General features: G+C 40.5%; 1 protein-coding gene across 3 annotated transcripts in view; it reads left to right on the top strand.

The window, feature by feature from the left end:
• Positions 1-24,410, top strand: part of LOC139540435 (choline transporter-like protein 5-B) — an 88,719-nt gene that overhangs the window by 17,202 nt on the left and 47,107 nt on the right. The gene's annotated exons all lie outside the window — the stretch shown is intronic.

Here is a 24,410-nt window from a genome sequence, read left to right as displayed (position 1 = left end):
ACGTTTACATGTTAGTCATTGATCAGACGCTCTTATCCAGAGCGACTTACAGTAGTGAGTGCATACATTGTCATTCGCACTGGTCCCCCATGGGAATCAAACCCACAACCCTGGTATTTCAAGTGCCATGCTCTACCAACTGAGCCACACAGGACCAGACATGTACAGTAATAAGCTGCATGATGGACATTCAGCAGCCTATTGACAGTGAGGCCTAGATTCTTCTTAACAAAAGCGTAATTTTATTTTCTCTGCCCCAAAGATATGCCTATAGTCATCTTGTAAAACGGACCTAGAATTTAATTGTGCATGCTCTTAGAACCACGCTGTTTCATAAGCTTCTTTGCGTCTCAACACATTGATCGTTTGTCAGGCAGTGTTAATCGAGAGGGGCTGAGGGCTGGCAGGTCTCTTTGCTACATCACACAGATCAATGGCTATTAGTCACATGGTGGTCTGGAGTTTACACACTCACATATCATAGGGAGTTTAGCGCGTCAACTGCAACATAAGATCCTCTTTTGACCTATTTTCATTTAACAAGGAAGCAGTCAGAGGTTGAATGTTTGACCTTTATCTGGTCCATTGACCAATGCCATGTTGCGGTGTCTTGTTTGCATTTGTTTGGCTCTCACTTGACTATGTCATCTCACAAGACAACATAGTAAACAACATTGGTAACTTAGTATGCAACTGCGTATGTCTGATAGCCTTTTAAAGTTGAGCTTATTCTCTTTGGACCACTGAAGCGTATCATTACTTCATACTGTAGAATATATTCAGTTTCACAAGCTGGTGGGAAAGCATGTTCAGGTCCTTCTGAGCCTCTCTATCCCACCCTCTCCACCTCCTCTCTATCCCACCCTCTCCACCTCCTCTCTATCCCACCCTCTCCACCTCCTCTCTATCCCACCCTCTCCATATCCTCTCCACCTCCTCTCTATCCCACCCTCTCCACCTCCTCTATCCCACCCTCTCCACCTCCTCTCTATCCCTCCATCTCCTCTCTATCCCTCCATCTCCTCTCTATCCCACCCTCTCCATCTCCTCTCTATCCCTCCCTCTCCATCTCCTCTCTATCCCTCCATCTCCTCTCTATCCCACCCTCTCCATCCCACCCTCTCCATCTCCTCTCTATCCCACCCTCTCCATCCCCTCTCTATCCCACCCTCCCCATCTCCTCTCTATCCCACCCCCTCCTCTCTATCCCACCCTCTCCATCTCCTCTCTATCCCTCCATCTCCATCTCCTCTCTATCCCTCCATCTCCTCTCTATCCCTCCATCTCCTCTCTATCCCACCCTCTCCATCTCCTCTCTATCCCACCCTCTCCATCTCCTCTCTAACCCACCCTCTCCATCTCCTCTCTAACCCACCCTCTCCATCTCCTCTCTATCCCTCCATCTCCTCTTTATCCCTCCATCTCTCTATCCCTCCATCTCCTCTCTATCCCTCCATCTCCTCTCTATCCCTCCATCTCCTCTCTATCCCACCATCTCCTCTCTATCCCACCATCTCCTCTCGATCCTACCCTCTCCATATCCTCTCTATCCCACCCTTTCCAGCTTGTATAACTCCTACATCTGTGTGGACTGAGTGAAGGCACTTTTATGTTTCTCTTGCTTGTAGGCTTTTTTAATGAGAACTGGGAGAGAAGTGAAGCTCATTGCCTAAATGAAGTCCATACCTGTGGTTAACAGTTCTCCAAAGAGTAGAGAAAATGGGCACATATTGTAGCTTTCTGACTAATTCTGCCTACAATTATGCTGTTGTACGAGCGGCATATCAATCTGTAAAGTACGTCTGAATAATGTATGAATTGAAATAATGTAATTGACAGTGAACAGTGGACTGCACGTCTTTTTAGTCAAGGCAGGAAAGTATATATATTTTTTAAACATTCAAAACCCTCCTGCCTTCCATTGCTATCCCTGTTGGCTCTTCAGACGGTTAGACATTTCCCAGTGTGTTCCAGCATGTGGGAATCCACTATTTCTCCCCCTTTCTCCCTGTTAATTCTCATTATATGCTGGAGACAGGCGGCCGGTGGTGACACACCAGAATGGCACCCAGGCTACTCTGTAGCAGCGTCTAACCAGTTATCACCACCACAGCCATGGCTCTCTAAGTGGAGTGAGCTTTATGAATAATACACACAGCTTCACATGGCATTGCAAGAATACCAGCCAGTATTCACTGCCTCACAGCACGTAGAGTAGCAGCACACACAAACACCAACCCAGCAGGTGGAAAGAACTTGTTCTAGCCGATTGGCTTTTGGTTCAGATATGGAGGGAGATCTAAGGGAGACCAGGTTTGGAAATCAGAATGGGTTTAGACTAGGACAGGAATTTTACAGTGGACCACATTTGCATTCCAGCTGCGTTTGCTTCTCGTAGATAAAAGAGACGTTTTTTTTCTCTCCTTTGGCATCTTCCTTTCAGCGTTCACCTTTGAATGACTCAAAGGTGGTTATTTGTATTAGCTGTGTAGTGCCAGTTTTGACTTTGCCTTAATGAGGTAGTTTCTATGCCCTGGGGGGTTAGGTAGAAGACAGTGAAGACTGACCTCACAGTAAGGCAGTGAAGAGGTGTTAGAAGGTCTGCCTCGGAGTCCCACCCCCTGGATCTCACCGACTAATCACCCATAATTCCTAGCTACCCGCTGGTCCACTACAATACCTGACTCAACTCCTAACAGCTCTTGTTCCTTGCCTTGAATGAAATGAAAAAGTAGTCCCTCATCTCTTTTTTAATACAGTGTTTAATATTAGAGCAGGCAGGGCCTGAGGTGGCGTAACTCCACTTCACACTGTATCAAATTAACCGTCTCTACAGGAACTTTCTCTACAGGAATGTAGTCAGTGTGATGGAGTTCTGCCTCAACTCCCTTTGTCTGGGTCTGTTTTCAAAATGTGGCATAGCCTTTGAAGTCTGACTTCCATAACCACCGCGCTATAGACATGTCATTCTTTGAGTCGCTCTCTGCCATCAAATATATATATACAGTGCATTCGGGAAGTATTCAGACCACTTGACACCAGTCTCAACGTCAACAGTGAAGAGGCGACTCCGGGATGCTGGCCTTCTATCCAGAGTTCCTCTAGCCAGTGTCATGTGTTCTTTTGCCCATCTTAATCTTTTCTTTTTATTGGCCAGTCTGAGATATGTCTTTTTCTTTGCAACTCTGCCTAGAAAGTAGAGGTCGACCGATTATGATTTTTCAACGCCGATACCGATTATTGGAGGACAAAAAAAGCCGATACCGATTAATCGGCCGATTTAAAAAAATAAAAAATAAAATATTTTTTTTTATATACAGTGATCCCTCGCCACTTCGCGGTTCACTTATCGCGGATTCGCTATTTCGCGGATTTTCATAATGCATTTTTTTTTTTTTTTTGGTGCATTGTGCTCTGCATTCTGATTCGCTAAAAACTCACTCCCGCTTCTTGTATCAAAACATGCTACGAATTGTGCTATAATTTTGTCGTCTCGTGCAGTTATGTGTACGTACATAAAACAGCTTGGCAAATTTACATTAAGTTGGCCAGGAAGGAAGGAAGGACTAACGCTTGGTCGCTTAGCAACCATGGTGCGAATGGCCACTGAACTTAAGCGAGTAGCTGAGGAATGGGACCCTTTGATGAGCCGTTCATTACAGTTCTCCAACGTAATCGATGGTGGCATGTCGGTGTACAAGGATCTTTTTGCAAAGAAGAAAAAAGAGCGACAACAGCTGCCTATCACTATGTTCTTCTCCCGAACAAACACACCTGCACCGCGGGCTTCAGAAGAAGAGAACACTGCAGAGCGCAGTCAGGATGCAGCGGCCCAGTCTGAAGAGCAGTGAAACGGCCTACACGTGAGTCACTGTATTTGTATACATGTAATAGTTGCTAATTGTAAAAAAAAAAAAAGTTTTCTATTTCGCGGATTTCACTTATCGCGGGTCATTTTCGGAACGTAACCCCCGCGATAAACGAGGGATTACTGTATACAGTGGGGAGAACAAGTATTTGATACACTGCCGATTTTGCAGGTTTTCCTACTTACAAAGCATGTAGAGGTCTGTAATTTTTATCATAGGTACACTTCAACTGTGAGAGACGGAATCTAAAACAAAAATCCAGAAAATCACATTGTATGATTTTTAATTAATTAATTTGCATTTTATTGCATGACATAAGTATTTGATACATCAGAAAAGCAGAACTTAATATTTGGTACAGAAACCTTTGTTTGCAATTACAGAGATCATACGTTTCCTGTAGTTCTTGACTAGGTTTGCACACACTGCAGCAGGGATTTTGGCCCACTCCTCCCTACAGATCTTCTCCAGATCCTTCAGGTTTCGGGGCTGTCGCTGGGCAATACGGACTTTCAGCTCCCTCCAAAGATTTTCTATTGGGTTCAGGTCTGGAGACTGGCTAGGCCACTCCAGGACCTTGAGATGCTTCTTACGGAGCCACTCCTTAGTTGCCATGGCTGTGTGCTTCGTGTCGTTGTCATGCTGGAAGACCCAGCCACGACCCATCTTCAATGCTCTTACTGAGGGAAGGAGGTTGTTGGCCAAGATCTCGCGATACATGGCCCCATCCATCCTCCCCTCAATACGGTGCAGTCGTCCTGTCCCCTTTGCAGAAAAGCATCCCCAAAGAATGATGTTTCCACCTCCATGCTTCACGGTTGGGATGGTGTTCTTGGGGTTGTACTCATACTTCTTCTTCCTCCAAACACGGCGAGTGGAGTTAGACCAAAAAGCTCTATTTTTGTCTCATCAGACCACATGACCTTCTCCCATTCCTCCTCTGGATCATCCAGATGGTCATTGGCAAACTTCAGACAGGCCTGGACATGCACTGGCTTAAGCAGGGGGACCTTGCGTGCGCTGCAGGATTTTAATCCATGACGGCGTAGTGTGTTACTAATGGTTTTCTTTGAGACTGTGGTCCCAGCTCTCTTCAGGTCATTGACCAGGTCCTGCCGTGTAGTTCTGGGCTGATCCCTCACCTTCCTCATGATCATTGATGCCCCACGAGGTGAAATCTTGCATGGAGCCCCAGACCGAGGGTGATTGACCGTCATCTTGAACTTCTTCCTTTTTCTAATAATTGCGCCAACAGTTGTTTCCTTCTCACCAAGCTGCTTGCCTATTGTCCTGTAGCCCATCCCAGCCTTGTGCAGGTCTACAATTTTATCCCTGATGTCCTTACACAGCTCTCTGGTCTTGGCCATTGTGGAGAGGTTGGAATCTGTTTGATTGAGTGTGTGGACAGGTGTCTTTTATACAGGTAACGAGTTCAAACAGGTGCAGTTAATACAGGTAATGAGTGGAGAACAGGAGGGCTTCTTAAAGAAAAACTAACAGGTCTGTGAGAGCCGGAATTCTTACTGGTTGGTAGGTGATCAAATACTTATGTCATGCAATAAAATGCAAATTAATTATTTAAAAATCATACAATGTGATTTTCTGGATTTTTGTTTTAGATTCCGTCTCTCACAGTTGAAGTGTACCTATGATAAAAATTACAGACCTCTACATGCTTTGTAAGTAGGAAAACCTGCAAAATCGGCAGTGTATCAAATACTTGTTCTCCCCACTGTATATATTATATATATATATCATACACGCACACAAATTGTTGTAATAATGACAATTGCAACAATACTGAAAGAACAATGAACACTTTTATTTTAACTTAATATAATACATAAATACACACACGCACACAGCTCTGAAGTGACAATGATACTGAAGAGTCTGCTTAGGAGACAAATACTCTCAACTGTTTGAATAAAAATAGAGGGGAAAAAATGGAGTTTAAGTTACCTGTGATGAATGTTGAAAACAAAAACTGTCATTTCTATATGCAGGAAATCCTATTTTAATAATGGGCATGGTAAGAATTGACGACCAAAGTGCGAGTCATAATTCCCATGACAGCAAAATCTGAAAAGCGGTTCCTTCATTTATTCCATAGGATATTTTTAGATTCACTTAAAATAAGGTCTGTGTTTCGTGTAGGCTTACACCACCTTGCCAATTTTATAACTGTGTAGATATCCATAGGACAAGGTAACTCTGATCAATATTGGCTAAATATAAGCGAAGATCATTTTTTTTGTAGAGTGAATTTATGAAAATATGTTGACAAACGTTACCTTATCCTAGTGAGATTTACACGGGTATCAAAACGTCGAGGCGGTTTAAGCCTGCACGAAACACAGACCTTATTTGAAGTAGATCAAGACATTCTCTATGGAAGACATGAACGGTAAAATAACGAAGGAACCCCTGTCAAGTTCAGCCGCAAGTTATTACAGGAATTACAACGCGTCGACTATTTCTCTCTAAACCATATACCTTTGACTAATCCGGAAACTATCACCTCGAAAACAAAACATTTATTCCGTTCCGTATTTTATCTAATGGGTGGCATCCATGAGTCTAAATATTCCTGTTACATTGCACAACCTTCAATGTTGTCATAATTACGTAAAATTCTGGCAAATTAGTTCGCAAAGAGCCAGGCGGCCCAAACTGTTGCATATACCCTGACTCTGCGTGCAATGAACGCAAGAGAAATTACACAATTTCTATCGTTGTCTCTGATTGGGGATCATACTTAGGTAGCCCTTTTTTCCACCTTCAGTTGTGGGATCTTGTCTTTGTTTGTTGCATGTGTTTGCACTCCTAAGCTTTTCGTTCGTTGTATTGTTTATTGTTTTTGGTGGAACTTTAAAAAAATTAAAGAACATGTACGTCTACTACGCTGCACCTTGGTCTCATTCCGACGACGAACGTTACAGAGTGATGGTTGCTGATAATGGGCCTATGTACAGTTGAAGTCGGAAGTTTACATACACTTTGGTTGGAGTCATTAAAACTAGTTTTTCAACCACTCCACAAATTTCTTGTTAACAAACTATAGTTTGAGAAGTCGGTTAGGACATTACTTTGTGCATGACACAAGTCATTTTTCCAACAATTGTTTACAGACAGATTATTTCACTTATAATTCACGGTATCCGAATTCCAGTGGGTCAGAATTTTACATGCACTAAGTTGACTGTGCCTTTAAACATCTTGGAAAATTCCAGAAAATTCCATGGCTTTAGAAGCTTCTGATAGGCTAATTGACATCATTTGAGTTAATTGGAGGTATACCTGTGGATGAATTTCAAGGCCTACCTTCAAACTCAGTGCCTCTTTGCTTGACATCATGGGGAAATCAGCCAAGACCTCAGAAAACAATTGTAGACCTCCACAAGTCTGGTTCATCCTTGGGAGCAATTTCCAAATGCCTGAAGGTACCACGTTCATCTGTACAAACAATAGTATTCAAGTATTAACACCATGGGACCACGCAGCCGTCATACCGCTCAGGAAGGAGACACATTCTGTCTCCTAGAGCTGAACGTACTTTGGTGCGAAAAGTGCAAATCAATCCCAGAACAACAGCAAAGGACCTTGTGAAGATGCTGGAGGAAATGGGTACAAAAGTATCTATATCCACAGTAAAACGAGTCCTATATCGACATAACCTGAAAGGTCAGCAAGGAAGAAGCCACTACTCCAAAACCGCCAAAAAAAAGCCAGACTATGGTTTGCAACTGCACATGGTGACAAAGGTTGTACTTTTTGGAGAAATGTCCTCTGGTCTGATGAAACAAAAATAGAACTGTTTGGCCATAATGACCATAGTTATGTTTGGAGGAAAAAGGGGGAGGCTTGCAAGCCGAAGAACACCATCCCAACCGTGAAGCACGGGCGTGGCAGCATCATGTTGTGGGCGTGCTTTGCTGCAGGAGGGACTGGTGCACTTCACAAAATAGATGGCATCATGAAGATGGAAAATTATGTGGATATATTGAAGCAACATCTCAAGACATCCATCAGGAAGTTAAAGCTTGGTCGCAAATGGGTCTTCCAAATGGGCAATGACCTCAAGCATGCTTCCAAAGTTGAGGCAAAATGGCTTAAGGACAACAAAGTCAAGGTATTGGAGTGGCCATCACAAAGCCCTGACCTCAATCCTATAGAACATTTGTGGGCAGAACTGGAAAAGCTTGTGCGAGCAAGGAGGCCTACAAACCTGACTCAGTTACACTAACTTATTGTGGGAAGCTTGTGGAAGGCTACCTGAAATGTTTGACCCAAGTTAAACAATTTAAAGGCAATGCTACCAAATACTAATTGAGTGTATGTAAACTTCTGACCCACTGGGAATGTGATGAAAGAAATAAAAGATAAAATAAATAATTATCTACTATTATTCTGACATTTCACATTCTTAAAATAAATTGGTGATCCTAACTGACCTAAGACAGGGAATTTTTACTAGGATTAAATGTCAGGAATTGTGAAAAACTGAGTTTAAATGTTTTTGGGAAAGATGTTTGTAAACTTCCGCCAAACTCCCAGATATTTGTTTTGACTTGCTCTGTAGCATGTCCTTCCAAGGTAGTAATTACATGGTGTTCAGAATGTTTAGAGTCTGAAAATACCATGCATTTTGTTATAGCGGAATTCAGAAAAACCTTACAATCATACATATTCTGTTAAGGAGGTGAGGGCACTCAGTGTGGTGTCAGGAAAACAACCTCTCACTCAACATCAACAAAACAAAGGAGATGATTGTGGACTTCAGGAAACAGCAGAGGGAGCACCCCCCTATCCACATCGACGGGACAGCATTGGAGATGATGGAAAGTTATGTTCCTCTGCGTACACGTCACAGACAAACTGAAATTGTCTACCCACACAGACAGTGTGGTGAAGAAGGCGCAACAGCCAGGACACCTACAGCACCCAATGTCACAGGAAGGCCAAAAAGATAAACAAAGACAACAACCACCCGAGCCACTGCCTGTTCACCCAGCTACCATCCAGAAGCCGAGGTCAGTACAGGTGCATCAAAGCTGGGACCGAGAGACCGAAGCTCTTTTTCAATCTCAAGGCCATCAGATTGTTAAACAGCTGTCACTAACAGAGAGGCTGCTGCCTACAAACAGACTTGAAATCATTGGCCACTTGAATAAATAGATCACTAGTCATTTTAATAATGTTTACATATCTTGCATTACTCATCCCATATTTATATACTGTATTTTATACCATCTATTGCATCTTGCCTATGCCGCTCGGTCATCGCTCATCCATATATTTATATGTATATATTCTTATTCCAACTCTTTACTTAGATTTGTGTGTATTAGGTAGTTGTTGTTGAATTGTCAGAGAACTACTTGTTAGATACTACTGCACTGTCAGAAACTAGAAGCACAAGCATTTCGCTACACTCACAATTATATCGGTGAGCATATTGGAATCGGCCGATATTAGCTAAAAATGCCAATATCGGCCCGATGTCTAGTTCAACGCAGATTTGTGCAAAACTGATGTCAAAGTTGACGTGCATACCTATATATCGTAAGTAGATGACATAATGACGCCACGAAAAATACAGCGCTACACAGAACAAAAGCAGAAAAATACTAAGCGCCCACTTCCAACAACTAAACAAGCTCAAGACACCTCGAAGGCAAAATCCATTAACGCCAAGATAATGGAATTCATTGCCCTTGACAATCAACTGTCGTGGATGATTTTTGCTTTCGCCGACTGGTCCAGCCCCGGTACACACTATTTTTCAGATGTTGCCGCACCGGAGTTACACAGCATTGTTGAGATTCACATCCATGGGCTACTTGCTATGGACGTCACTGCTATTAGCTTCACGACTGACATTTGGACCAGCGATGTCAGCGCCATGAGCATTATGAGTCTGAAAGCACAGTGGGTCCACGAGGATTTCATACTGAAGAAAGATGTATTACATGCTCAAGAATGTGCTGGTTCAAACATGTTTTCAAATGCCATTGAAATGGCAGCAGCGGTAGCTGCTGCCATTTCAATGGCATTTGAAAACATGTTTGAAACTTGGTAACATGAACACTCCTAGCTCCATTCGAACAACTGACTCGAGAAATAAGCTAAACTGAGTCTGCAGCAGACTTGATACCATCTGTCATGGTATTGAAATGCCTGCTCAACAAAACTGCCCACACAGACCGTGAGGTTAAAACTTACAAAAGTACTCGGCAGTGAACAAGCGATGCGGTGGCATTCTCTCTGAGTCTCTTTACTGTGTTGCCACCGTGCTCGATGCTAGGTACAAGGACCGCTACTTCGATGCAGACAAGAAACAGGGTTTACGTGAAATGTTACATACACAGCTGGACAAGATGGAAACGGACACAGTGACAGTGCACACCGAGGAAGAGAGGCCAAGGACAGACAGAGATGAAACTTCACTGCTTGACATGCATGATGAAATCCTGGTTGAGAATGAAATGACTGAACAAAACAGCACATCAAGTAAGTGAAAGAAATAGGTTTTGATTATGTTTTACTGGTAATGGGGACATACGTAAATGCCAACAATTTACTTTTGTGTGTGCGTGTAACCTTTATTTAACTAGGCAAGTCGGTTAAGAACAAATTCTTATTTACAATGACAGCCTACCCCGGACGACGCTGGGCAAATTGTGCGCTGCCCTATGGGACTCCCAATCACGGGCGGATGTGATACAGCCTGGATTCAAACCAGGGACTGAAGTGACGCCTCTTGCACTGGGATGCAGTGCCTTAGACCACTGTGCCCGTGTGTGTGTTAACTATTTAACTGTACTAGAATGCTTAAAAGGCCGCTACATTTTTAAATATTGGATATTGATAACGGCCAAAAATGTCGTATCGGAGCATCCCTACTCGCAATAACACATGCTAACCATGTGTATTTGACCAATAACATTTGACTTGATTTGAAATGATGTTAAAAGCGGTTTGAGCTTTTTCAAAAGCAAAGTCAAACTGCTGCCACTTGAACAGAAAACCGTGTCATCCACACGTCTCATAGATAATGAACCACAACCCGGTACACCCGAGCACACCTCTACGGTGTCCAACTTACAACCCTTAACACACTGGGTTTGAATTGACAGTTTTTGTGGGTAATGGTGTCTTTGACAGGAGGATGCTGATCTGAACAGATGGTCTATGGGTCAGCCATTAGCTGGAGGGGATTTATGGGCAATGTCATTTGAGGAGATATCTCAAATTAGACGTTCACAATTTAATGATGATGTCTCCAGACTTCATGTAATTCAGATGAGATTGGTGATAGACATTTAATTCAGCAGTGAGAAAGATGTGTATTATAGATACTGTACTTGTGGATCTCATCCATTTACAGTAAAATCAGGAAGTATTCACACCCCTTGACTTTTTTCACATTTTGTTATGTTACAGCCTACATTTACAATGGATTAAATATCGTTTTGTTTTGCCTACACACAATACCCCATAATGTCAAAGTGGAATTATATTTCTTGACATTTTTACTCATTATTTCAAAATGAAAAGCTGGAATGTCTTGATTCAATAAGTATCCAACCCCTTTGTTATGTCAACCCTAAATTAGTTCAGGAGTAAAAATGTGCTTAAGAAGTCACATAATAAGTTGCATGGACTCACTCTGTGTGCAGTAATAGTGTTCAACATTATTTTTGAATGACTACCTCATCTCTGTACCCCACACATACAATTATGGGTAAGGTCCCTCAGTCAAACACAGATTCAGCCACAAAGACCAGAGAGGTTTTCCAATGACTCGCAAAGAAGGGCATTTATTGGTAGATGGCTAAAACAGTTTTAAAAAGCAGACATTGAATATCCCTTTTAGCATGGTGAAGTTATTAATTACATCAATACATCCAGTCACTACAAAGATACAGGTGTCCTTCCTAACTCCATTGCCAGAGAGGAAGGAAATCGCTCAGGGATTTCACCATGAGGTCAATTGTGACTTTAAAACAATTACAGAGTTTAATGGCTATGATAGGAGAGAACTGAGGATGGATCAACACCATTGTAGTTACTTCAGAATACTAACCTTATTGACAGAGTGAAAAGAAGGTAGCCTGTACAGAATACATATATTCTAAAACATGCATCCTGTTTGCAATAAGGTACTAAAGTAAAAATGCAAACAATGTGGCAAAGAAATGTACTTTATGACCTGAATAGAAAGCATTATGTTTGGGGCAAATCTAACAAAACACATCACTGAGTACCACTCTTCACATTTTCAAGCATGGTGATGGCTGCACCATGTTATGGGTATGCTTGTCATGGGCAAGGACTAGGGAGTTTTTTATGATAAAAATAAACCATTTAGAACTAAGCACAGGCAGGATACTTAAGGAAACCTTTTTCAGTCTGCTTTCCAACAGACACTGGGGGGAAAATTCACCTTTCAGCAGGACAATAACCTAAAACACAAGGTGAAAAATATACTCTGGAGTTGCTTACCAAGACGGCATTGAATTTTCTTGATTGCTCTAGTTACAGTTTTGAGTGAAATCGGCTTGAAAACAGAATATTTTGTCTAGATTGTTGAAAAAAGGACAAATCCATTTTAATCACACTTTTAACGCAACAAAATTGTAGAGAATGTCAAAGGGTGTGAATACTTTCTGAAGGCACGATAACTGGGAAGGAATCTCAATCGTCTTTATTGTTGAACTCCAACAATCCCCATGTTCACATAACAACTCATTAGAGTGGAATGCTAATGCAGTGGCAATTACCTACGGTATTTATGTAGGGCCATAAACATTCTGCTTAATTGCAACAGCACTTTGCAAAACATTCCAGGATCATTTGTGATGCAAAGCTAAAACTATGCAATGCCATCGAAATCAGTTTAAGAGCCATATTTAGTTACCTAAACGTGTGTGCATTTCTAGCACGCAATGACTACATCAAGCTTGTGACTACAATCTAGTTTGTGACTACATCAAGCTTGTGACTACAATCTAGTTTGTGACTACATCAAGCTTGTGACTACAATCTAGTTTGGGACTACATCAAGTTTGTGACTACAATCTAGTCTGTGACTACATCAAGCTTGTGACTACATCAAGCTTGTGACTACAATCTAGTCTGTGACTACATCAAGCTTGTGACTACATCAAGCTTGTGACTACAATCTAGTCTGTGACTACATCAAGCTTGTGACTACAATCTAGTTTGTGACTACATCAAGCTTGTGACTACAATCTAGTTTGGGACTACATCAAGTTTGTGACTACAATCTAGTCTGTGACTACATCAAGCTTGTGACTACATCAAGTTTGTGACTACAATCTAGTCTGTGACTACATCAAGCTTGTGACTACATCAAGCTTGTGACTACAATCTAGTCTGTGACTACATCAAGCTTGTGACTACAATCTAGTTTGACTGCATCAAGCTTGTGACTACAATCTAGTTTGTGACTACATCAAGCTTGTGACTACAATCTAGTTTGATGCATTTGCGGTTTGTTTTGGATCGGGATTTCAAACAATAAAAAAAAATTAGGTAAATCGCAGGATTTGCTGTGATATTAATAGGAAATTCAGAATTTGATCTAATTGAGCTGGAATTTTAAGATTAGTTATACAAGAAGCATTACAAAATATTGACGTCTTGATTTTGTAAAAAGTAACGGTAAGCAAAATCAGGTAACTTGATAAAGCACACTTTCTCAATGTCAACTTGTTTTGACATCATAATGTTGTTTTTTGCTGTGTAGGTTGTGTATTTTGAAGGATTTACGACATTGCGATTAATCACGATTTAAAAACAATTAGTGCAATGAAATTTTAAAAAGTAAACTGATTAACTCTGACGGCCCTAGTTTTGGATTACGTTTTGAACAATAGGAACTGAATGGTGAATAATGCGTGTGTACTTACACTATTTTTCATTTATTTTTATTTCACCTTTATTTAACCAGGTAGGCCAGTTGAGAACAAGTTCTCATTTACAACTGCGACCTGGCCAAGATAGAGCAAAGCAGTGCGACGCAAACAACACAGAGTTACACATGGGATAAACAAAAGTACAGTCAATAATACAATTGAAAAGTCTTTATACAGTGTGTGCAAATGTAGTAAGATTAAGGAGGTAAGGCAATAAATGGGCCATAGTTACGAAATAATTACAATTTAGCAATTAAACACTGGAGTGATAGATGTGCAGAAGATGAATGTGCAAGTAGAGATACTGGGGTGCAAAGGAGCAAAAAGATAAAATAACAATATGCGGATGAGGTAGTTGGGTGGGGTATTTACAGATGGGCTATGTACAGGTGCAATGATCAGTAAGCTGCTCTGACAGCTGGTGCTTAAAGTTAGAGAAGGAGATATAAGACTGCAGCTTCAGTGATTTTTGCAATTCGTTCTAGTCATTGGCAGCAGAGAACTGGAGGGAATGGCTTTGGGGATGACCAGTGAAATATACCTGCTGGAGCGCGTACTACGGGTGGGTGCTGCTATGGTGACCAGTGAGCTGAGATAAGGCGGGGCTTTACCTAGCAAAGACTTCTAGATGACCTGGAGCCAGTGAGTTTGGCGACGAATATGAAGCGAGGGCCAGCCAACGAGAGCATACAGGTCGCAGTGGTGGGTAGTATATGGGGCTTTGGTGACAAAACGGATGGCACTGTGATAGACTGCATCCAATTTGATGAGTAGAGTGTTTGAGGCTATTTTGTAAATGACATCGCCGAAGTCAAGGATCGGTAGTATAGTCAGTTTCACGAGGGTATGTTTGGCAGCATGAGTGAAGGAAGCTTTTTTGCTAAATAGGAAGCCGATTCTAGATTTAATTTTGGATTGGAGATGCTTAATGTGAGTCTGGAAGGAGAGTTTACAGTCTAACCAGACACCTAGGTATTTGTAGTTGTCCACATATTCTAAGTCAGAACCGTCCAGAGTAGTGATGCTAGACGAATGAGCAGTTGCGGGCAGCGATCGGTTGAAGAGCATGCATTTAGTTGTTCTTGCATTTAAGAGCAGTTGGAGGCCACGGAAAGAGTTTTGTATGGCATTGAAGCTCGTCTGGAGGTTTGTTATCACAGTGTCCAAAGAAGGGCTATATTCAATCGTTCAAAAGTTTGGGGTCACTTAGAAATGTCCTTGTTTTTGAAAGAAAAGCACATTTTCTGTCCATTAAAATAACATAAAATTGATCAGAAATACAGTGTAGACATTGTTAATGTTGTAAATGACTATTGTAGCCTGAAATGGCAGATTTTTTTAATGGAATATCTACATAGGCGTACAGAGGCCCATTATCAGCAACCGTCACTCCTGTGTTCCAATGGCACGTTGTGTTAGCTAATCCAAGTTTATCATTTTAAAAGGCTAATTGATCATTAGAAAACCCTTTTGCAATTTATGTTAGCACAGCTGAAAACTGTTGTGCTTATTTAAAGAAGCAATAAAACTATCTGGAGTACCTGGAGCATCAGCATTTGTGGGTTCGATTACAGGCTCAAAATGACCAGAAACAAAGCACTTTCTTCTGAAACTCGTCAGTGTATCCTTGTTCTGAGAAATGAAGGCTATTCCATATGAGAAATTGCCAAGAAACTGAAGATCTCGTACAACGTTGTGTGCTACTCCCTTCACAGAACAGCAGAAACGGGCTCTAACCAGAATAGCAAGAGTGGGAGGCGCGGTGCACAACTGAGCAAGGGGACAAGTACATTAGTGTCTAGTTTGAGAAACACATGGCTCAAGTTCTCAACTGGCAGCTTCATTAAATAGTACCCGCAAAACACCAGTCTCAACGTCAACAGTGAAGAGGTGACTCCGGGATGCTCTGCCTCAACTCCCTTTGGCTGGGTCTGTTTTCAAAATGTGGCATAGCCTTTGAAGTCTGACTTCCATAACCACCGCGCTATAGACATGTCATTCTTTGAGTCGCTCTCTGCCATCAAATATATATATACAGTGCATTCGGGAAGTATTCAGACCACTTGACACCAGTCTCAATGTCAACAGTGAAGAGGCGACTCCGGGATGCTGGCCTTCTAGGCAGAGTTCCTCTGTCCAGTGTCCTGTGTTATTTTGCCCATCTTAATCTTTTATTTTTATTGGCCAGTCTGTGATATGGCTTTTTCTTTGCAAGTCTGACTAGAAGGCCGGCATCCCGGCATCGCCTCTTCACTGTTGACGTTGAGACTGGTGTTTTGCGGGTACTATTTAATGAAGCTGCCAGTTGAGGACTTGTGAGGTGTCTGTTTCTCAAACTAGACATTGCTTATTGCTTCTTTAATCAGCACAACAGTTTTCAGCTGTGCTAACATAATTGCAAAAGGGTTTTCTAATGATCAATTAGCCTTTTAAAATTAAAAACTTGGATTAGCTAACACAATGTGCTATTGGAACACAGGAGTGATGGTTGCTGATAATGGGCCTCTGTACACCTACAGTATGTAGATATTCCATAAAAATCAGCCGTTTCCAGCTACAATAGTAATTTACAACAATAACAATGTCTATGCTGTATTTCTGATCAATTTGATGTTATTTTAATGGACAAAAAGTGTGCATTTCTTTAAAAAACAAGGACATTTCTAAGTGACCCCAAACTTTTGAACGGTAATGTATTTTGGAGTAAGAAGTAAGAATAGATATTTCTGAACACTTCTACATTCATGTGAATGAGAACATGATTATGGATAATCATGAATGAATCCTGAATAATGAGTGAGAAGGTTAGAGGCACAAAGATCGTAGCCCTCAAATGCTAACCCTAATTTGTTGTAGCTTCTGAACGGCATCTCACTCATTATTCATGATTCATTCATGATTTTTCTAAATGATGTCATTATTAGGATTCATTTTAGAAGTGTTCAAAAACATCTTAACTGCTCACTTCGAAGGAAAGAATTACTCAAAAACATTGGTATTGGTACGGCGTTAGGATCCCCATTCAGCAGCTACTCTTCCTGGGGTCCACATGAATCATGATATAATACATAGCACAGAACATTATTAGTCAAGGACTGAACTACACATATTTAAAACGTCACACATATCCTACATATCAGTACATACACACAGTATCTAGGTCAAATGCATAATGCAGTGAAAATTACAATACAAGATATATAAAATGTCTGTCTCTTCACAGTCCCCTTTTGTGCAGTAAGGTGCTTTTTAATCTGGTTGTATTGCTAGCTTGAGTTAACTGGGGTGGCAGAGTTCCATGTTGTTATGGCTCTATTTAATACTGTGCGTTTCCCAGCCTCTGTTCTGGACCTGGGGACTGTGAAGAGACCTCTGGTTGCGTGTGTTGTGCCGATGAGTGTCTGTGCTGTGTACATCTAAGTGAGATACGTGCTGCTTTGTTCTCCACCAACTGCAATTGACCTATGTCCCTCTTTGCCACACGTGACCAAACAGCTGGGCAGTAGTCCAGGTACGACACAACTAGGGCGTGTAGGACCTGTCTGGTCGACTGAGATGTCAAGAATACAGAGCAACGCCCTATCATGGACAGACCTCCTCCCATTTTAGCAACTATTGAGTCTGTATGTTTTGACCATGACAGTTTACTATCTAGGGTTACACCCAGCAGTTTAGTCTCTCCAACTTGCTAAATCACCACACTATTCAATGATATATCTAAATGAGGTTTAGCGTTGAGTGAGTGTTTTGTCCCAAATATTATGCTTTTCGTTTTTGAGATATTTAGCAAACATAACCCAAACACTAACAAAACAGAATGCAAATGCATCCAACAAGCTTGCAAAGTCACAAGCTTGATGTAGTCATATGGGACCAAATTCTAAACTTTGGACTTATACACTATATGTAAATTTGTCCAAATATTTGTGACTTCTTCACATGGGGGGGGACTAGCTACATAAAGTGCTTTCATTTCTAAGCTGTAAAACAGATAGTGCCTTTAGAATGTATTCATACCCCTTGACTTATTCCACATTTTGTTGTTATAGCCTGAATTCAAAATTGATTAAATTGATTTCGTTGCTCACCCGTCTACACACAATACCCCATAATGACAAAGTAAAAACATATTTTTAGAAATGTTAGCAAATGTATTGAAATGGAAATACAGAAATATCTAATTTATATAAGTATTCTCACCCCTGAGTCAATACATGTTAGAATAGAATAAACTTTGCCAGCAATTACAGTTGTGAGTCTATCTGGGTAAGTCTCTAAAAGCTTTGCACACCTGGATTGTACAATATTTGCACATTATTCTTTTTTAAATTCTTCAAGCTCTGTCGAGTTGGTTGTTATAGTCTTCGCTAGACAGCCATTTTCAAGTCTTGCCATATATTTTCAGCCTAATTAAGTAAAAACTCTTAACTAGGCCACTCTTTGGCACACCAGTATTTATACTTGCACATCCTCATCTGCACATATAGCACTCCAGGTTAAATTGCTAAATTGTAATTACTTCGCCACTATTGGCCTATTTATTGCCTTACCTCCTTACTTCATTTGCACACACTGTATATAGATCTTTCTATTGTGTTACTGACTGTACGTTTGTTTATCCCATGTGTTGTTTGTGACGCACTGCTTTGCTTTATCTTGGCCAGGTCGTAGTTGTAAATGAGAACTTGTTTTCAACTTGCCTACCTGGTTAAATAAAGGTGAAAAAAAATAAAACAAATACAATGTCTTGGTATTTCAGCTTTTAATTTTTAATTTGTAAACATTTCTCAAAACAATTTTACTTTAACATTATGGGGTAGTGTGTGTATGCCAGTGACACAAAATCTCAATTTAATTCAGGCAGTAACACAACTAAATGTGAAACAAGTCAAGGGGTGTGAATACTTTCTGAAGGCACTGTATGTATGAAAATACAGTGCCTTCGGAAAGTATTCACACCCCTTGACTTTTTCCAGATTTTGTTACATTACAGACTTTTTCTAGAATGGATTAAATACTTTTTCCCCCTCATCAATCTACACGCAATACCCCATAATGACAAAGTAAAAACTGGTTTTTATACATTTTTGCTAATTTATTAAAAATAAAAACAGATACCTCATTTACGTAAGTTTTCAGACCCTTTTCTATGAGACTTGAAATTGAGCTCCGGTGCATCCTGTTGCCATTGATCATCCTTGAGATGTTTCTAGAACTTGATTGGAGTCCACCTGTGTTAAATTCAATTGATTGGATATGATTTGGAAAGGCGCACACCTGTCTAAATAATGTCCCACCGTTGACAGTGCATGTCAGAGCAAAATCCAACCAAGCCATCAGGTTGAAGGAATTGTCCATAGAGCTCTGAGACAGCATTGTGTCGAGGCACAGATATGGGGAAGGGTACCAAAACATTTCTGCATCATTGAAGGTCCCCAAGAAGTGGCCTCCATCATTCTTAAATCGAAGAAGTTTGGAACCACCAAAACTCTTAGACTCTTCCTAGAGCTGGCCGCCCAGCCAAACTGAGACATCTGGGGAGAAGGGCCTTGGTCAGGGAGGTGACCAAGAACCCGATGGTCACTCTGACAGAGCTCTAGAGTTCCTCTGTGGAGATGGGAGAAACTTCTAGAAGGACAACCATCTACAGTATGCAGCATTCCACCAATCAGTCCTTTACGGTGGAGTGGCCAGACGGAAGCCACTCTTCAGTAAAAGCCACATGACTGCCCGCTTGGACTTTTGGACCAAAAGGCACCCAAAGACTCTCAGATCATGAGAAACAAGATTCTCTGGCCTGGTAAAAACAGGACTAAACTTTTTGGCCTGAATGCCAAGCGTCACGTCTGGAGGAAACCTGGCACCATCCCTATGGTGAAGCATGGTGGTGGCAGCATCATGCTGTGGGTATGTTTTTCAGCGGCAGAGATTGGGAGACTAGTCAGGATCAAGGCAAAGATGAACAGAGCAAAGTACAGAGAGATCCTTGATGAAAACCTGCTCCAGAGCACTCAGGTTCACTTTCCAACAGGACAACGACCCTAAGTACACAGCCAAGACAATGCAGGAGTGGTTTTGGGACAAGTTTCTGAATGTCCTTGAGTGGCCCAGCCAGAGCCAGGATCGAACCCGATCGAACATCTCTGGAGAAACCTGAAAATAGCTGTGCAGCAACGCTCCCCAACCATCCTGACAGAGCTTGAGAGGATCTGCAGAGAGCAATGGGAGAAACTCCCCAAATACAGATGTGCCAAGCTTGTAGCATCATACCCAAGAAGACTCGAGGCTGTAATCGCTGCCAAAGATGCTTCAACAAAGTACTGAGAAAGGGTCTGAATACTTATGTAAAAGTGATATTTCAGTTTTATTCTTTAGTACATTTTCAAAAATGTATAAACCTGTTTGGCTTTGTCATCATGGGGTATTGTGTGTTGATTGAGAAAAATTCAAGGGGTCTGAATACTTTATGAATGCACTGTACCGTTAAATAAAAGGTGACGTTCTGTACTGTCATCTCATATGAAACATTTGACCTAAAATCCAACATTTTTAAACATGTTTTTTCCGTATGTAGACTAATCCTATGTGTTTTATTCAAATCAACTACATTATGCACTGAGCTTGTCTGATGCTTTAAGCTAAATGTTTGATTAAATAATTAAGGCACAAATGACTAGAGGGAGTCCAACTGAAATTGATTTGTTTGTGCCGCCTGGCTCAGACTTGCTGCGTAAAAAAAAGAAAAGACAGTGAGTGACTGTGACTAGCACCCGTTGTCTCTCCTCCCTGCTTCAGCGACCACCACACATCAGCAGTGTGTATCGCGCTGTCCGTGTTGCTGAAGCTGTCAAATAATTACTGACTGAAAAGTTCTCTTACCGAAATCCCTCATTTTGTTTAGGAAAAACATTCCCTATTCCCTCAACCCTGCTCTTTTTACGTGACACATATATGCATCGTATGCACGTGACCAATAGGGTCTGACCTATAGCATATCATATTCACATCAATAAATTGGTTATAACAAACTGAACTCTGTAACACGTGACAGCAAAATGGATGCAGAAGACCTGACAAATAAACTTGAAACGGGGGAATGTTTACCGGTTGCTCAGGAGGTAAAGGGGAAGTGAGATGTGTGGAATAAATTAGACTAGTTGTGGAAAACACTGGAGATCAAGAAAAATAAGTTAAGGAGCAAGCGCTGCGTGCATATTATGTGTGCCAAACAGGTGCTGTTAGATTACTATGTCATTTTTCAGACAGTTTGGAACAATGTTAACACAATAAATTATAAGCCTACCAGAGAGTCAGAATTTATTATTATTATTTTCTGTAAAGCCTTTACTACAGTCATTTTATTTTAAAACTAAAATTCTTGTTTGCATTTCACATCATGAATGACTCGTATGCTGTGTGATGACATTAACAAATACATTATTGATTGATACAGTAGCCTATATAAGTATTGAAAAATAGGCCTAAGTAAGTTACAGTATTAAGACTAAACAGGATGGGCTCTTAGGCCTACAGCTCAATGGTGGTTATATAAGGCTGCTATACTAAACCTACTAATGATAATGACATTAGTTATTATTATAATGATGATCATCATAATAATAATAGTAATAATACAAATAAGGAGATCAAGGAAAAATAGTTATTATTATTATTGTAAATATAATCTTCTGACACTTTGGCACAGTGTAAACAACATTAAGTTAATTATAAATAATACCAGAGAGGCTGGTCTAATGGGAAAAAAAAGTGAAAAGCCTTTATTACAGCAAAGATTAAAAACAAACACATTTGTGAAATTGTATAGTTGACATGTAGTTGTGTGAGGTTTGGTGCTCACGGAATCAGTAGGCTATTTAACAAATACTCAAACAGGTAACAGAAGCAGGATCTGTCTTATTTCTGTAGATACAGTGGTTCCTCCTTTTAAAAGTTGCGTCATACTGCAGCACACCTTGCGGGCTGCTGCATTATTCTGTGGCACGTTATCTATTTGTCAGCCATTTTCTTCTGTTAATGCAAGTTATTGCTAGTTTGACCACCAGAGGGAATCTTTGAGAAGCATTGGATAGTATTCCGTATTGGCATTACCAGAGAATTTAAAACCTTTTTTTGTAATAACGTAGTATATGGGATTGATTTTAAGAAATGTGGCTTAATTCATTTGATTAATATTATGGTGTTTCTATTCAGAGAAAAACAAAACCTTCAGGGTTTCTGTTAAAATGGAATGGAAAATATGGCACTGTACAACGTGATGGTCAAGAGTAGGCTACAGGATTGGAAGAATTCTACATTGTTTGCCTTCATTAGACAACTTTGTTCCAATATTTCTGTAAATCAGTGATATTTATTCCCATAGTAATTTGTTATGGATCCATAACTAAAGCAACATCTGCATTTTGAAAGAGTATTTTTATAATTGTTTTATAAACACACAATGTGTTTTATTTGTTTATTAGGTTTCTGTGCAGTCTACAATACATAATGTAGTAAACATGGGAAAGTCCCTAATTCCTTACATAAGGGAAAGCAGGCCGCGGGAGTCTTATTTCATAGTTGTGATGTCTTCAATATTATTCTACAATGTAGAAAATAGTAAAAATCTAGAAAAATCCTGGAATGAGCAGGTGTGTCCAAACTTTTAACTGGTACTTGCTTAATTAATTAGATTAATATTATGGTGTTTCTATTCCATGAAAATCCCTCTGGGTTTCTGTTCGGATGGAATGGAAAATATGGCGCTGTACAACGTTGCGGTCAGCAGTACAGTACTGGGCTATTTAGCTAAAGAATCCCTGCAGGGCACAAGGAGTAGGCTGTCCTTGTAAATAAGAATTTGTTCTCAACTGACTTGCCTAAGTAAATAAACGTTACACTAAGAGCATAACATTTCTGCACCCTAATTTTCTAATTATTGTCTAATCAATACCCAAATGGAGATTAAGTGAAAATAAAAATCTCATTTGATTTATCAAAACCAGTCCCCATGCTTGCCTCAGAGAATTGTGAAACGGTGCTAAAATAGTTCTAGGCTTTTGCTTCTACCTTTTTATATGCTATTTAAATAAATAAGACCTACACCATTTTTAACAGCACATTACTCAACACTAGTGAGACTCATTTAACCTATGGTAGGCCTACCGTATATCAAAAATATCAAATGTTTTTTTCAATGACGTGACTCTCCGCCAATAACTACATTTAGAGGATTGGAGGACTCTAAATGAATATCTAAGGGGCATTTTCCATTAGATATTCTCACATATCCTAGGGGGCTTTTATATCATTCTAAATTAATTAATAATAATAATCGCTTTGTTTAAAAAGTTATAATATTTTGGAGATTTCGTTTTCATTTAACCTAGAGTGAGCGAGGAAAAAAGGCAATTCTTGGGGTGAGAAATTCTCACTAGTTTGTAAATAAAGCCAGTTTGTTATTTAGAATAGTTTATTTCTGGAGAAACCTAACTTCATTATTTAGCAGACATCACTTGCTTATATTCCGTCAAGACATATCTTAAGAATATCATGGAATATTTGAACAAGTAATTCGTTATGGATCCATAACTAAATAAACATCAGCATTTTGAAAGAGTATTTTTATCATTTTATTAAGGAAAGCATAAAGATGCTGATGATGAAATACAGTACTGTACAGTATATGCTTTTACATTTGGATAATAAAGCATTTTGAAGATACAGTGGGGAGAACAAGTATTTGATACACTGCCGATTTTGCAGGTTTTCCTACTTACAAAGCATGTAGAGGTCTGTAATTTTTATCATAGGTACACTTCAACTATGAGAGACGGAATCTAAAACAAAAATCCAGAAAATCACATTGTATGATTTTTAAGTAATTAATTTGCATTTTATTGCATGACATAAGTATTTGATACATCAGAAAAGCAGAACTTAATATTTGGTACAGAAACCTTTGTTTGCAATTACAGAGATCATACGTTTCCTGTAGTTCTTGACTAGGTTTGCACACACTGCAGCAGGGATTTTGGCCCACTCCTCCCTACAGATCTTCTCCAGATCCTTCAGGTTTCGGGGCTGTCGCTGGGCAATACGGACTTTCAGCTCCCTCCAAAGATTTTCTATTGGATTCAGGTCTGGAGACTGGCTAGGCCACTCCAGGACCTTGAGATGCTTCTTACGGAGCCACTCCTTAGTTGCCATGGCTGTGTGCTTCGTGTCGTTGTCATGCTGGACGACCCAGCCACGACCCATCTTCAATGCTCTTACTGAGGGAAGGAGGTTGTTGGCCAAGATCTCGCGATACATGGCCCCATCCATCCTCCCCTCAATACGGTGCAGTCGTCCTGTCCCCTTTGCAGAAAAGCATCCCCAAAGAATGATGTTTCCACCTCCATGCTTCACGGTTGGGATGGTGTTCTTGGGGTTGTACTCATACTTCTTCTTCCTCCAAACACGGCGAGTGGAGTTAGACCAAAAAGCTCTATTTTTGTCTCATCAGACCACATGACCTTCTCCCATTCCTCCTCTGGATCATCCAGATGGTCATTGGCAAACTTCAGACAGGCCTGGACATGCACTGGCTTAAGCAGGG

The sequence above is a fragment of the Salvelinus alpinus genome, chromosome 15 (assembly GCF_045679555.1).
Source record: "Salvelinus alpinus chromosome 15, SLU_Salpinus.1, whole genome shotgun sequence".
NCBI classification, from domain to species: Eukaryota; Metazoa; Chordata; class Actinopteri; order Salmoniformes; family Salmonidae; genus Salvelinus; species Salvelinus alpinus.
This window is presented reverse-complemented; position numbering and strand designations above follow the sequence as displayed.